Raw genomic sequence first — 16100 nt, 5'->3', positions numbered from 1 at the left:
ACCACAGACTTTCAGGGTCAGGTCACTGACCTTGTGCAGCCCAAGGGGGTCGTTCTGACATAATTGCCAGAAGAGAGTGGAGGCCTGAACCAAAGAGCTCAGCGTGTTGAGTTTAGCAACTTACACTCATCCCAGGCTGATGTACCTGGAACATTTTAAAACCAGGCCCACCCCGATCCTCGGCAGCCCTGGGCCCAGGCCTTGCCATGTCCTACATAGACTGGGATCCTAACTCTCACTGCCCCGACCTGCCCAGACCTGAGGGTGCCGAGAAACCCATAACAGTCGGTGACATTTTTTTTTCCTTAATTTTTTGTTAGGTAATTTTTAAAATTAAAAGATGTATTATTTATTCTGGCTTCTCTGGGTCTTCGATGCTGTGCGCAGGCTTCTCTAGCTGCAACAAGTGGGTCTAGCAGCGTTCAGGCTCAGCAGCTGAGATGCTCAGGCTTAGTTGTACTGTAGGATCTTAGTTCCCCAAACAGGGATTGAACTCAGGCCTCCTGCATTGGAAGCATGAAATTTTATACACTGGACCACCAGGGAAGATCCCCCAGCAACAAGCTTTTTTAATGGTTAGTGTATCCAAGCATGAGTTTCCCTGGTAGCTAAGATGGTAAAGAATTTGCCTGCAATGCAGGAGACCTGGGTTCGAACCCTGGGTCAGAAAGATCCCCTGGAGAAGGGAATGGCTGTATCCAATCATGCCACATGCTTCAACACCTACTATGGCTCCCCGTGGCCCTGGGCTGAAGTCTCGATCTTTCGTGGCCTGGGAGTTCTCCCCCTGCTGACATTTCCACCACCTTCCCACAGACACCCCACGTGCCCACGTGCTTCCTTCCCATCCTGCATTCTCTGTCCAGATGCAGTGAGTCAACATGCCTCCACATGCTCTCCCTTGTGACCAGGGAGCACCCCTGCAGTCTTCTCACAGGAGCTGGCATTCTCACGGATGGTTCATGGTGGAGGGGGGACATGGAAACATGGATGGTGAAAATGTACGTGTCAGCTTCGTCAGCAACGGTTCCCAGGGGTTTGGTCACACACTAGTCTAGACGGTGCTGTGAAAATATTTCCCAGATGTGGTTAACACCTCCCATCAGTCAACCTTAAGGCAAGGAAGTTATCCCTGAGACTCTGGGTGGGCCTTATCTAATCAACTGAAGGCCTTCGGAGCCAAAACGGAGTCTCCTGGGAAAAAAGAACTCTCTTCAAGACTGCAACTTATGGAGCTTCCCTGGTGGTCCAGCGAACTTCCCTAAGGCTCGGTGCTTCCAATACAGAGAGCCGGGGTCCGATCCCTGGTCAGGGAACTAAGAGTTCGAGTGCCATAACTAAAGATCCCACACCCTGCAACGAAGACTGAAGATCCTGCGTGCTGCAGCTAAGACCTAGAGCAGCTGTTTGTTCATTTTGGTTTTGGCTGCACTGGGTCTTCGTTGCTTTGCGCAGGCTTTCTCTAGTTACAGCGAGCGGGGGACTACTCTTGGTTGTGGCCTGTGGGCTGCTCATTGGGGTGGCTTCTCTTGCAGCACAGCATGGGCTCTAGGTGCCCAGGCTTCAGTAACTGCAGCACTGGGGCTCAGGAGTTGTGGTGCACGGGCTTAGCTGCTCCATGGCATATCGAATCGTCCAGACCAGGGATTAAACCCATGTTCCCTGCACTGGCGGATGGATTCTTATCTGCTCCACCACTAGCGAAGCCCCTACATGTATCACATTGACTCTGTTTCTTTAGAAGGCCCTCACTGATGCAGGCACCCAGAGGCCTCACAGTGGGCGGAGGCAGGACTTGCTTTTTATTTTTTTAAATTTATATTTATTTTAATTTTTGGCTGTTCTGGGTCTTCGTTGCTGCTCAGACTTTTCTCTAGTTGCGGCGAGCAGGACTACTGTCTAGTTGCAGTGTGCGGGCTTCCCACTGCAGTGGCTTCTCTTGTTACAGAGCACCAGGCTCTGGGTGTAAGGGCTCAGTAGTTGCGGTTCCCGGGCTCCAGAGCACAAGCTCAATAGCTGTGACCCACGGCTTTGCTGCTCAGCAGCATGTGGGATCTTCCCAGACCAGGGATTGAACCCACGTCTCCTGCACTGGCAGGCAGATTCTTTACCACTGAGCCACCAGAGAAGCCCTTGCTTTCTATTTTTTTGTCCGTGCGGCATCTTACTTTCCCGACCAGGGACTGAACCTGTGCCCCCTGCACTGGAAGTATGGAGTCTTAACCACGGACCATCAGTGAGGTCCAGGGCTTGCGTTTTAGAGATGCGATTTCCTTGACAAAATGAGAGCATCGAGAGGCAAGAACTGAGTGGCTTCACTTTCACTTTTCACTGTCATGCACTGGAGAAGGAAATGGCAACCCACTCCAGTGTTCTTGCCTGGAGAATCCCAGGGACGGGGAAGCCTGGTGGGTTGCCGTCTCTGGGGTCGCACAGAGTCGGACACGACTGAAGCGACTTAGCAGCAGCAGCAGCAGAGGCAAGAACATCCTACCTCGGCCTTTCCCGACTGGACCCAGACCAGGTTCTCAGCCTCAGATGCCATCCAAGACACCTGCATGCCAAGGACGTGGATTTGAGGCCTCAGGGTTCATGGTCCTGGGCACAGGCCACCCCCAACATGCTGACCCAGCCCACCACCCTCAACCAAAATAAACCCAGGGAAGGATGCCCTGAGATCAGCCCCGCTCCAAAACCCCAAGGCCTGATCCAGATCAGAGATCTAGGTGTCTCCAGTCCCATGGACAGGGCTATCTTTGGTTCCCCACCCCCTTGAGGGGTGGACCAGTTGGCCGCAAAAAAAAAAAAAAAAAAAAAATTCATTTTAGAGAGATCCAGGAGAGAGGAAGTGATTGTACTAGCTGACAATGAAAGGACCTCTACAAGGCAATCAGAGGAATCCAGGAACCTCTGGGGTCCTCCTCACAGGTGAGTCAGTGGGAGATTCCAGCTGGCATTCCTGATTTCAAAGCCTGAGGGGTTGGATCGTTTATCTATCCAACCAAGGTGACTGATTTTTTTTTTTTTTGAAGGATAACTGCCTTACAATGTTGTGATGGTCTCTGCTGTACATCAGCATGAATCAGCCATAATTATATATATATCCCCTCATTGTTGACCTTACTCCCCCCATCCCACCCCTCTAGATCCTCCAGAGCACCAGGCTGGCCTCCCTGTGTTATATAGCAGCTTTCCTCTGAAAAATAGATGCTTTCAAATTGTGGTGCTGGAGAAGACTCTTGAGAGTCCCTTGGACTGCAAGGAGATCCAACCAGTCAATCCTAAAGGAAATTAACCCTGAATATTCATTGGAAGGACTGATACTGAAGCCGAAGCTCCTATACTTTGGCCACCTGATGCGAAGAGACAACTCACTGGAAAAGACCCTGATGCTTGGAAAGATTGAGGGCAGAAAGAAAAGGGGGCGACAGAGGATGAGATGGTTGAATGGCATCACTGACTCAATGGACATGGGTTTGAGCAAGCTCCAGGAGATAGTGAAGGACAGGGAAGCCTGGCATGCTGCAGTTCATGGGGTCTCAAAGAGTCGGATATGACTTAGTGATTGAACAACTACAACCAGTTGTCTATTTCACCCATTAAAGTGCATATAAGTCAATGTTACTTTCTCAATTTCTCCTAGCCTCTCCTTTCCCCACTGTGTCTACAAATCCATTCTTTACAGCTGTGTCTCCATGTCTTCTCTGTAAATAGGTTCATCAGTGCTATTTTTCTAAATTCCATATATTCATATATGATATTTGTTTTTCTCTTTCTGACTTACTTCACTCTGCATAACAGGCTCTAGTTTCATCCACCTCACTACAACTGACTCAGATTGGTTCCTTTTTTATGGCTAAGTAATATTCCATTGTACATAAGTGCCACAGCTTCTCTATCCATTCATCTATCAATGGACATCTATGCTGCTTCCACGTCCTAGCTAATGTAAATAGTGCTGCAATCAATATTGGACACATGTGCCTTTTTTGAATTCTGGTTTTCTCAGGGTGTATGCCCAGTAGTGGGATTGCGGGGTCGTATAGCTCTATTCCTAGTTTGTTAAGGATTCTCCTACTGTCCTCCACAGTGGTGACTGTTTTAAAAATCAATTAATTAATCAATTTGGCTGTGCTAGGTCTTGGTTGTGGCACTTGGGATCTTTGGTCTTCATTGCAGCATGCAGACTCTTAGTTACAGCACATGGGATCTAATTCCCTAAACAGGGATAGAACCTGGGCCTCCTGTGTTGGGAGCACAGAGTCACAGCCATTGGGCCACCAGGGAAATCCCCCCAGGTGACTATTTGACCGAAGTCTAACAGGGTTCAATATAACCAGGAAACATTTACTGTCGGTCCTTAGGACATACCCAAGAGAAGTGAAAACCTACATGCACACAGACGCCTGGGCATACATGTTCACAGTAGCAGTATTCACAGTAGCCAGAGGTGGAAACAACTCAAGTGTCCATAGACAAGAAGGGATGAACAAGGTGTGGTCCAACCACACAACGGAATATTACTCAGCCATCAACAAGAACGAAGTACTGACACATGCTGCAGTGTGGATGAACCTTGAAGACGTGCTTAGCGAGAGAAGCCAGACACAGAAGACCACATGTAGTGGGATCCCATTTGTGTGAAATGTCCAGAACAGGCAAATCCATAGAGACAGAAAGTAGACTGGTAGTTGCCAGGGGCTGCAGGGAGAAGGAGTGTCAGTGACTGAAATGGACGCAGGGTTTATTTGCGGGGTAGTGAAAGGGTTCTGAAATTGACCGTGGTGGTGGCTGCACATATCTGTGAATATCCTAAAAACCATTGAATTACATATTTGAAATGGATGAATTGAGTGATACCTGAATTATATCTCAATAAAGCTGTTTTCTAAAAATGTTCCCCTGAAGTCCCACATTTGTTGAGCACCCACTATATGCCAGGCACTGAGCTAGGTGCTAGAATGGAGCCCAGAGCAGGAGACAGAGTCATAAGCAGATGGCCATAGTCCTGGAGGATTCCTCTCTAACAGTACAGAGAGGGGAGATATATATATATATATATTTGGCCACGTGTGTGCAGATCTTGCCTGCCCAGAGATCAAACCCACGCCCCACACACTGAAAGCACAGAGTCTTCACCACTGGACCACCAGGGAAGTCCTAAACATAATCTTAAAAATGAAAACAAACCCATCCTTACTTGTCTGCATGAACTGAAAGAGTGCATATTTGGACACTTCACAACCCACCCCAAACCATGCCTGGCTTACCCACGTCAATTTCTGAGTGACACTGCTTATGTCCACAGCAATGACAGTGCTGTAGACTGACAGGTCAGTCTCTCTGTTCATCAAGAGTGGAGAAATCCAAAAACTTGGCTGCCTGTACTCCTAGCTGCTGTCTGTGAAGACAAACAAAAGAACAAGCACTGGGGCTGATGGAGACCCTCCCCGCTGATGGAGACCCCGCCCTGTCTCAGCTAGGCTGGATTCCCCCCGGCCTCCCTTCTCTCAGTGTGGCCAGCGGGTGGCTCTGGCGGGTGGCCGCGAGAGCAAAGAGGACCGACATTCTCGTCCAAAAATAAATCATGGCCCTGGATGAGTAAACAAGAAACGAGGGCGGAGGAGGGGACTGGGAAGGGCTGAGGGGAAAGAGAGAACTGTGATTTTCTTGGGAAGATGAAGGCAGCCTTCAGAGGCTGGCCTCCCAGGGCTGGGCTGACAGCCATGAGCTGATCCTCTGCTGAGCCCCCAGCTGCTCCTAGCCTCCTGACGCCTTCCCTGCTGGGTCTTGACCCCTGAGGCTGACACCTCTCTCAGGGTGGACTCCTTTAGCACTCAGAAAAGTCCTTCCCTTGCAACTCTTTTTGTAAACCCAGGGTGACCTTTGACTGTTCACTGACTGCAGTAGCCTCCCTGCCCTCAGCCCATTTTACAGAAAAGGAAATTGAGGCTCAGCAAAGGAGAGAGAGGACTTTCCTGGTGGCACGGTGGATAAGAATCCATTTGCCAATGCAGGAGACATGGGTTCGATATCTGCTCTGGGAAGATCCCACACGCTGAGGAGCCCCTAAGCCCGTGCACCACAACCTCAGAGCCCACGTACTGCAACTACTGAAGCCCTCGCACCTTGAGCCTGTGCTCCGCAACCAGAGACGCCGCCACAGTAAGTCCAAGCACAGCTGCAGAGTAGCTCCTGTTCTCTACAACGGGAGAAAGCCCGCACAAAGCAGCAAAGACCCAGTGCAGCCAAAATAAACAAATAAATAGAAAATAGAAAAGAAACAATAAAGGGTTTTTTAAAAAAAGAAAAGGGAAGAGAGCAGAGATTGGGATTCAGTAGTGAGGGGCTCCAGGTATCCTCCCCAGGTCTGATTTTTGGCAGTTTTGAAGTGGGAGGTATCTGAAGGGGTGGGTGTGTGTGATCAAAAGCAGCTGAGAGCTCTGGGTGAAGGCTCCTGTTTTGATCCTGGCTGTGCCTACCTACAGCATTTGTTTCTGCTCCTTCTGGGAACAGCATCTTGGTGTGAATAGGGCTGATCCTCTCCCCTCTCAGTGAAGTCTCCCAGGCCCTCCCAATCAGTGTATCGGGGCCCTTTAACCACTGTAACTGGTTTGGAGAGAGAGGCATATGCCCCAGGCTGGGTCAATAAAATGCAGTCATGGTGATTCTACTGTGCACGCATACTCAGTCGCTTCCGTCATGTCCGACTCTTTGCAACCCCCACCCTGGACTATAGTTCTCCAGGTTCCTCTGTCCATGGGATTCTCCAGGAAAGACTATTGGAGTGGGTTGCCAGGCCCTCCTCCAGGGAATCTTCCCAACCCAGGGATCAAATCTGTATCTCTTGTGTCTCCTGCACTGGCAGGAAGGTTCTTTACCACTAGCGCCATCTGGGAAGCCCTGCTTCTACTATAGCTATCAGAAAACAGAGCTCTTTGAAACGTCGCTTAAGTGTGTGACTGTCAGCTCAGAGCTGCTGGCCACGATCTTGCCTGCCTGGAAATGAAGCTGACAAAGGACAGCAGAGTTGAGAGATGACACAGAGGCTGCCTAGTGAAGTAGCTTACGCACCTTGGTTCCGTTGAGCCTGAAGCTATCATGTTCAATCCCATTAACCAATTAGTTCCCTTTAGCCTTCATGCAGCTGACAGAGTTGGCATGGATCTAGCCCTTAATTAAGGGTTGTTCATTTCTCTGGGCCTTGGTTTCTTCCTCTGTAAAACAAGTTGTGCCTGTCTAAGTTGAAAGGGGCATGAGGGATGAGTACCCTGCAGGTGCCCTGAGCTGTGCCATGCCTGGAGTTTTTGTTTGTTTGTTTGTTTTTGGCTGCACCAGCTGGCTTTCGGGATCTTAGTTCCCTAATCAGGGATTGAACCTGTGCCCCCTGCAGTGGAAGTGTGGGGTGTTAACCACTGGACCGCCGCCAGGAAGTCCCATGTGCCTGCTGTTATAAAATCTCTAGTGTTATCTAGCACGCCTCCAGCTCACCCTGGGCTCCTCCTGATACAGACACAGAAAGCTTTTCCAAGTGATGCCGGCGAGCCCAAACATTCCTCCCCACTGCGACCGTCCTCCAAGAACACCGAAGGCCGGAAGGATGGGGGGAGTGGGCATCTCAGGCTGGGCTCTCGAGTCCGAGGTTCCAGGGTGGGCAGTGGGAGAGATGAGCCGCTCCCAGAGAGGACAGGCTTGGCTCTGAAGCCCCCAGAAGTGACTTCCCTTGGGCTCAGGGCTGGGGTGGAGCCCACCACTTTGTCTGCTGTCCCGTTTCAGGTGACAGCTGAAGATGGAGGCTGTTCTGACAGCCCCAGAGACACGGTAGTGTTGACGCACTAACGGAACTGCCTGAAAAATCCTTCCTCGTGGTTGTTTTGCTAAACAGCTAGCTGTTCAGCACATGGGGTCTTTCGCTCTGTGTCTCTTGGCCCACTAAGGGGCAGGAATGGGGTGGCACGTTGGCCTGGAGGACTGACACCCTCTGCCCTGGCCTCTCGCATCTGTGACTGGCTCTTGGAGCAGAGCCTGAAACAAGCACTTGTGGGCAAGTGATGTTTTTAATATTTAGTTATGTGTTATTTGACTGCACCTAGACTTGGTTGCAGCGTGCAGGCTCTTAGTTGCAGCATGTGGGATCTAGTTCCCTGACCAGGGATCGAACCCGGGCCCCCTGCATGGGGAGCATGGAGTCTTAGCCACTGGACCACCAGGGAAGTCCCTTGAGTGACTTTTTTTCCCGAGAGTGATTTTTAAAGAAAATCACAGAAGGACAGTGAAGGGAAGATGTGAGCAGGTGGAAGGATGGGAGAAAAGTCCAGGCATGCATCCCACAGAGTCCTTGGAGGGTGGTGTTGGTTCTGTCCTGATGGGAGATCTGGAAATGTTTTATGTCATTGGTTAGGGCTGCCCTGGGGGATGTCAACTCAAGGTACTTGTGGCCCTCTGGTTGGCATGCAGGCAAAGGGTGCTCCAGGAGCCCAGAGGAGCCCCTGGCAACCACAAGCAATCACACAGTGTCCTCGAGGTTAAACATGGAGAGGGGTGGAGGGGTGTGGATGGACTAGCATAGTATCTATTTCTATTCCTGCCCTTCCAAGTTGCCCTTTTAAAAGCATACTTTGGTGAAGTCAGATATAAAAGGCCACGTGTTGTGTGATCCCATTTAAATGAAAAGTCCAGAACAGGCCAATCCACAGAGACAGAAAGCAGAGTGATGGTGGCCAGCGACTGCTAATGTGGGTGGAGTTTCCTTTTGGGATGGTGAAAGTGTTCCGGAACTATTGGATTGGCCAAAGGGTTCGCGTGGGTTTTTCAGTAACAACTTATGAACCTGAGTGAACTTTTTGGCTAACCCAATACATAGAGGTGGTGGTCGTACAACATTGTGAATATGCTAAATGCTATGGAATTAAACACTTTAAAGTGGTAGCTTTTATGTTGTGTAACTTTTACAACAATTTAAAAAAGCATAAATAGGGCTATGCCCCTGCTGTGCTCTGAAGCCTCCCATGATTCCCCATTGTCTTAGGACAAAATCTATACTTATCCCCCACCCTAGACACCTCTCACCCTCAGCCTTCCCCTTCTCTTTATCTCCCTCCCCTTTCACATTTATACTTCAGGACCTTTTTACATGCCGTTCTCTCTGCCTTGCTTGCTCTTATTCATCCTTCCCAGACGGGCTCCAGTACAGCCCTTTCTCTGTACCTTGGGAAAGTGAAAGTCAAAGCTGCTCAGTCGTGTCTGACTCTTTGCAAGCCCATGGACTATACAATCCATGGAATTCTCCAGGCCAGAATACTGGAGTGGGTAGCCTTTCCCTTCTCCAGGGGATCTTCTCAATCCAGGGATTGAACCCAGGTCTCCCGAATTGCAGGCGGATTCTTTACCAGGTGAGCCACAAGGAAAGCCCAAGAATATCGGAGTGGGTAGCCTATCCCTTCTCCAGCAGATCTTCTGACCCAGGAATCGATTCTTTATCAGCTGAGCTAGCTGGGAAGCTTCCTTCAAATCACTGACTGCAGGCTGTAATTTCATTGTGGTTTTAGATCTTGGATGGAAAGTTCCACCAGGAAGGAGCAGTTTCTCAGATGTGTAGTGAGTGAATGAGTAAGCAAAGGAATGTGTGAATGAATGAATGCGTGAATGAATGAATATGTGAGTGAATGAATGAATGAATTAGTGATGAATGAATCAATGAATATGTGAATGAATGAATGAGTGAATGAATGAATGAGTGCGTGAACCAACAGAGATGGACAGGGGCTAGCTACCAAGATGGTGTCAGGAAGATGCTGGAGGGACTTTTGTGGTAGCTTACAAACAGCAGTCCTGGAGGAAGTGCTGTTTAATCACCTATTTGACACGGGAAGAAACTGTCTAGATTCTCATCTGGTTCTTTTTTCTCCTAAGAGTGCAGCTGCCTCTGAAACAAAGACCGACAATTGACGCCGGCACACGCTTCGTCATTTTTACTTCCTTTGAATGTTCTTCAGTGGGTTTTCTTTTCAAACTGCATAGGCGTGCACTCTGCTGTGCCCAGGCAGGTGGCTGGGGAAGGGATGGGAAGAGCTTCTGCCCCACCCCCACCACTTTCCCCGTGACTCAGGCAGTTTGGAGCAGACCCTTCTCTCTTTGCATGTAGGGGATCTGCTTACATTTTATATATTATGTTTTCTACAAAAATCACATCATGCTTTGCAATTTTATCCGTTAGGTTCCTACAAAAAAAAAATCACATCACGCTTTGGATTTTGTGCCCCCAGGGTCTAACTTCTTCGTGAAAAGCTACATCAGATCTCACCTCAAAGACCCCTTAACTTCTCCCTGCCTTCCCTCTGTTTGCTCTGTTCTCAGGATTCCGCCTCACACCTGTGGACATCAAGAGCCGTACCCAAGGCTCACCTCAGTGTGTTTGCCAGGTGAGGGGGAAGATCATGGCTTTTAAAGACACTGGCCCAGATCAGCTGGCAGAAAGGCTGGAGTATGGAGCAACCCCATGGAAAACAGCTTGGCAGCTCCTCAGAAGATTAAATGTAGAGTTTCTATAGGATCCCATAATTCCACACTTAGGCGGAGCCCCTGAAGAATTGAAAACAGGAGTTCAAAACTTATAAGTGAGTACTCTGAGCAGCACTATTCACAATCACCAAAAGGAGGACACAATCCCAATGTCCACTGACAAACGAGTGGATGAACTAAATAGGATCCAGCCACACAGCGAAGTGTTACTCGGCTGTAAAAAGGAACGAAGCACTGAAACACGCTACAATATGACCAAACCCTGAAAACACCATGCTGAGTGAAAGAAACCGGAAACAAAAGGCCACATAATATGTGATCGGTTTCTATGAAATGTCCAGAACATGCAGATCCAGAGACAGAAGGCAGAGTAGAGAGTACAGATTATTAGGGGTTGGGTCGGGGGACTGAGGAGTGACTGATAGTGGGCATGGGGTTTCCTTTTGGGGTGAATGTTCTAGAACTAGATAGGGATGGTCCTCGCACAACGTCATGAATATATTAAATGTCACTGAATTGTTCCCCTAAAGATGGTAAATCTCAAGACTTCCTTTGTGGTCCAGGGGTTAAGAGACTCCATGGTCCCAAGGCAGAGAGGGGGTGTGGGTTCGATCCTTGGTCAGGAAACTAAGATCCCACATGCCATGCGGCACGGCCAAAACTTTAAATTTTCAAAATAAATGGATAAAATGGTGAATTTTATGTTATGTGAATTTTACATCAATAAGAAACAAAAAATTGGGGTGATCCTCATGGAAGCCAGCAAGGAGGGAAGTGCAGTTCCTGCCAATGCAGGCAGCCACCGGGCATTAGCAATTCTCACACCTGTCGGGGCTTGTGGTCAGCGAGTCCACCTCTTCTCAGGGATTTATTGGCTGTGTGCATTGCTTTCCTCCAAATCTCTTGCTCATCACACTTCTTGGCTGACACTCCAGGACAGCGTTAATATCCTTATCTACAAATGAGGAAACTGAGGTTCCCAGGGGATGAGGTGAATTTTCCAAGATCACCCATTATGGCTATTCCTTCACATCAGGAACTTGGGACTTTATTTTTAGGAGGAGAAGGCCAACAAGGACCCTCAGTGACAGGCTTCCAGCCTCACAGAACAATGGGAACAGTACAGCGAATATTTGTGAGCTTTGAAGCATGCTGGTGCTGAATTCTCAGAAGCCTGGGATTAGATGTTACTGCTGCTGCTGCTAAGTCACTTCAGTCGTGTCCAACTCTGTGTGACCCCATAGATGGCAGCCCATCAGGCTCCCCCATCCCTGGGATTCTCCAGGCAAGAACACTGGAGTGGGTTGCCATTTCCTTCTCCAGTGCATGAAAGTGAAAAGTCAAAGTGAAGTCGCTCAGTCGTGTCGACTCTTAGCGACCCCATGGACTGCAGCCTAACAGGCTCCTCCGTCCATTCTCCTGTTTTATAGATGAGGACAATAAGGCTCAGAGAGGTGAGTCACTCACCCTAGGTCACACAGCACAGGGAGGACATATTAGGACTGAGGATTCAAACCCTCAAGTTCTGCTTTGCTCTGAGCTGCCTCTGGGCAAAAGCAAGTTATCAAGAAGTAGACACTGAGATCTTGAAGCTGAAGCCTCAGATCTCACACTTGGACCAGGAACTCCAGAAACTGGGAGATGGTGCTCCCACAAGCCCAAACAGAGGAGTCTCTGGAGAAAAATCAAGCTCAGCTCAGCTCGTGAGGTCCCCCTCCTGGGGTTCTGAAGAAAGCAGCTGAAGAAGGAGGTAGATGAGGCCCCTGGACCAGGAAACTGATGTTTGTCAAATGGAGCAAAACTGAAGTTTTGCCTTTAGCCAGACAATAAACAATGCCTATTTTCCTTCCTGCATTGATCTGGAGGGAATAAACTAATGGGGGAATTTGTTGTAGCAAAAACAGAAATGAGTGAACAGCCAAACAGGCCTGCAAGAGTTAAACAATCTTGGTTGTTCTTAACTGTTACTACCAACAAACACTTGTAGCTGGACTTGTCCTTTACAAAGCTAATTACTCTCTGACTCCATATAGATTATAATCTGCACATGGCATTCTTTTCCCCCTACTCTCCCTTGTAGTGTTCTGCATTTCAGAAAGGTCAGGGGCTGATAACTTCAGGGACACCGGACCCAGCTGGGCTGCCTAACGCTAGCTGTGTTCATTTTGAAACTCTGCAAAAGAAAAAAAAAAAAAAAGCAAGCCCTTCAAGAGGATATAAAACCTCTCCCTCTTCCCAAGAAAGGGGCACAGTCCTTGAGGCACTAGCCTGCTGTGTTTCATTTTTGCCTGGCAAAAACAATAAAGCTACTCTTTTCTATTTCCTCCAAACTCTGTCTCCGTATTTCTGTTTAGCATTGGTGGACAAGAGCCAAGATTTTGGCAACAGTGAGACCAACTGGAAATCCTGGTGTTTAGTGTGAGTCTGGAGTCAGACTCCAGACCTCAGCTTCTCCACTGGGAAATGGGCCAGCTCCTGCTGGATGTGAAGATTACAGTCCAGGGAGACCACTGGAAGGAGATTGGTTACAGCACATAGTCGGGGGTATAGGCTCCGAAGTCGACACCTGTGATCTCCTTTGACTCTGAAAGCAAAGCCAAGGCTTAGTTCATCATCCACGTTTTCCTAGACCATAAATTTCTGTCACTCTAAAATCATATAAGCAAACATTTCAAACCACAAAGAGATAAACAGAGGAAACTCCACCCACAGCTCAGCCCACTTCCCAGGGAACCCCTGTTGACAGGTGGATGTGGAGTTTTCCAGAATTTGTCTGTGATGATGCATTATGTATTCTGAGCTTGTATCTCTATTTCCCTAAACTCAGCGCTTTCATTGCCCAGGGGCCCAGGTTCGATCCCTGGTTGGGGAACAAAGATCCTGCAAGCTGTGTGGTGTGGCCAAAAATTAAAAGTAAATAATTAAAATGGCACTGTAAAATACTGGAGAAAAGTGGCTTTTCAATTAGTGGTATGTTTCAGACTCCCTGAACTTATACTTCATCATCCGATGTTATGGATGAAGGAGATGGAGTCCTAGAGGTCATGGAGCTTGCTCAAGGTCACCCACTGTCATGGCCCCAGTTTAGGACTTGACTTGGGTCTGCATGTCCCACCCCAAAGTGGGTCCCCTTTAGACACTGTGCTCATTGTCTTTTCATGAAACACTCATTCAGTGCTGGGGGTTTAAGACAAGAAGGTCTGGGTGAAGGAGCTCTCAACCTGGGTGAGACAGAGTGGGAATGGAACGCCCCAAGCCAAGGGTTTGAGGGACGGACTTGGGGAAGCCAGAGGGGAAGTTGGGCCTCTGTTGGGCAGAGCAGGGAGGGCTGCCTGGAGGAGGAGACATGGGCTGTGGGCCTTGAAGGTTGAATAGAGATCCTGCAGGCAGAGTGGGGCCTCAGGGCAGGGTGGAGAGTCACCCCCAACTGATGGCCAGCGGGGTAGTTTAGGAGTCTCCCTCACACTTGACATCCAGAAGCAGAAGACAATACTTGACCCCAGGGCTCAGCTGTAAGTCTCAAGGACTGGCTCAAAATGTTGCTGCCTGCTACAGCAGTGCCAGCCCTCCCCAGATGGGGAAACTGAGGCTTGAGCAGGCACGGAGACTGTGATGTGCTCCCTGTGCAGCCTGGGCCTGGGCTCTTCCCCTTCCTGGGCCTCAGTTTCCCCATCTGTACAAAAGGTACAGGACAGCTGGCAGAATCTTCCAGCTGAGCAGGAGTTTGGCTCCAGCCCCAGCGAAAGAAAGTCACCCCGGTCATCCCCTCCAATAGAACCTGTGCCCCAAACACGTGGGAGTTTGACAATTTACTCCTCTCCTAGGGGCTGGACCCTAGGCCTCAGCCTAGGAAGGGGAGCAGCTTTGGGGGTGTGGCTCTGCCCATGGAGAGGGGTGAGGAGGGCACTCTGAAGGGGGTTGGGATCATCACAGTCAGTGCCTGCTTCACAGGTGGGGAAAGTGAGGCCCAACAGGATGGGGTAAGGAAGGGTCAGTAACCATACCAGTCCCTCTCCAGAAGTGGGCCTGGATTCCCCTGCAAATTAGCTATCCCATTTCACTGGAGGAGTGGAGGTATAGAGTCCCACCGCCTGCTGTGGCAGGCTCCCTTTCCCGTCTCCCTCACTCCCAGCTGGTGCATCCTCAGCCCTCACGATGACACTTGAGAAGGTGTAGAGCGGGGGAGTCAAGGCCTGGAGAGGCAGGGTCCCCTATCCCGGTTGATGGCCACTCTGGGAACCCTCGGCTACAGCTGTGCTTACTCCACACAGGTCAAAATAGGGTGGAGGGGGTGATGGGGTTAAAGGAATCCGGGGGAAGCCAAGAGGGGTACCACCTGGGCCTGGGTCCTGAGTACAGAGCAAGGACATGGTCCAGAGGGGTCAGGGTCACAGGCTCTGGTTTGCAGTGGAGCACTTTCAGGATCTACAGCCCTTCTACGCTCTGGCAAGGCAGACACAGCTGGGGAAACAAGGGCACCCCCAGGGTTGCCCCCAAAGTCGGGTGACATGGGAACACTGTGGAGGGAGGCAGTGAGGTGGAGAGACCTCAGGGAGGGCTCCAGAAATGCTACTTCTAGAGCTTTATCCACAAAGGTAATCTGTGATGTCAGGCCAAAGTTTATGCACAACCCATGTGGCTATGGGTGGGGAACTTGGGAGATAAATGATAGTCCAAGGCTATCCGTGTGCATGTGTGTGTGCTTAGTCATATCTGACTCTTTACAACCCTATGGACTAGCCCGCCAGGCTCCTCTGTCCATGGGATTCTTAAGGTGGGCAATGGGGTAGTTTAGGAGTCTCCCTCACACTTGACATCCAGAAGCAGAAGACAATACTTGACCCCAGGGCTCAGCTGTAAGTCTCAAGGACTGGCTCAAAATGTTGCTGCCTGCTCTTCCTGACCCAGAGATAGAACCCGCGTCTCTTATGTTTCCTGCATTGGCAGGTGGTTCTTAACCACTAGCACCCACCTGAGAAGACCAGTCGAAGACATATATACACTTAAATGTTTTGAAAGTTAAGTGAAAAAACGCAGAAGGCAGAATAGAATGTGAAGTATAATTTGCATTTTTAAGAAGGGTTCTGTCTAAAACATGCCCATATATAAAATCATCTACACAAAGGGATCTGAGGCCTGGGTGCCTTGGGTTGTGGAAAATTATTTTCCCATGGAACACAATTCTGTACATTTTGACCTTAGCTAGGCATTACTTATTCACAAACAGTACTTGAAAATTATACTCATGTGGAAAGACTGTTTAGACCACGAGGAAGCAAGTCTCTAGGTAGCAGGCAGTTCAGTTCAGTTGCTCAGTTGTGTCCGACTCTTTGTGACCCCATGGACTGCGGCATACCAGGTATCCCTGTCCATCACCAACTCCCAGAGCTTGCTCAGACTCACGTCCACTGAGTCAGTGAAGCCATCCAACCATCTCATCCTCTGGCGTCCCCTTATCCTCCCGCCTTCAATCTTTCCCAGCATCAGGGTCTTTTCTGAGTCAGTTCTTCGCATCAGGTAGCCAAAGTATTGGAGTTTCAGCTTCAGCATCAGTCCTTCCAATGAACACCCAGGACTGA

General features: G+C 49.4%; 2 long non-coding RNA genes across 2 annotated transcripts; one reads left to right on the top strand and one right to left on the bottom strand.

Moving 5' to 3' along the window:
* Positions 1 to 2172: 2172 nt before the first annotated feature.
* LOC147368065 (uncharacterized) lies at positions 2173 to 7603 on the bottom strand. Its single transcript, XR_015166450.1, has 3 exons — positions 6129 to 7603; positions 5271 to 5401; positions 2173 to 2554 (listed from the first exon to the last, which is right to left on the bottom strand). It is a non-coding gene; the product is annotated as an uncharacterized LOC147368065 (long non-coding RNA).
* On the top strand, positions 5503 to 12851 carry LOC147368064 (uncharacterized). The gene is made up of 2 exons (XR_015166451.1): positions 5503 to 6165; positions 10357 to 12851. It is a non-coding gene; the product is annotated as an uncharacterized LOC147368064 (long non-coding RNA).
* Positions 12852 to 16100: the final 3249 nt, after the last annotated feature.

This window comes from Bos grunniens, chromosome 7 (assembly GCF_055505025.1).
Source record: "Bos grunniens cultivar Pamir isolate PY7600 chromosome 7, Bosgru_T2T1.0, whole genome shotgun sequence".
NCBI classification, from domain to species: Eukaryota; Metazoa; Chordata; class Mammalia; order Artiodactyla; family Bovidae; genus Bos; species Bos grunniens.
The sequence above is the reverse complement of the archived record's forward strand: the minus strand, read 5'-3'. Positions and strand labels throughout refer to the sequence as shown.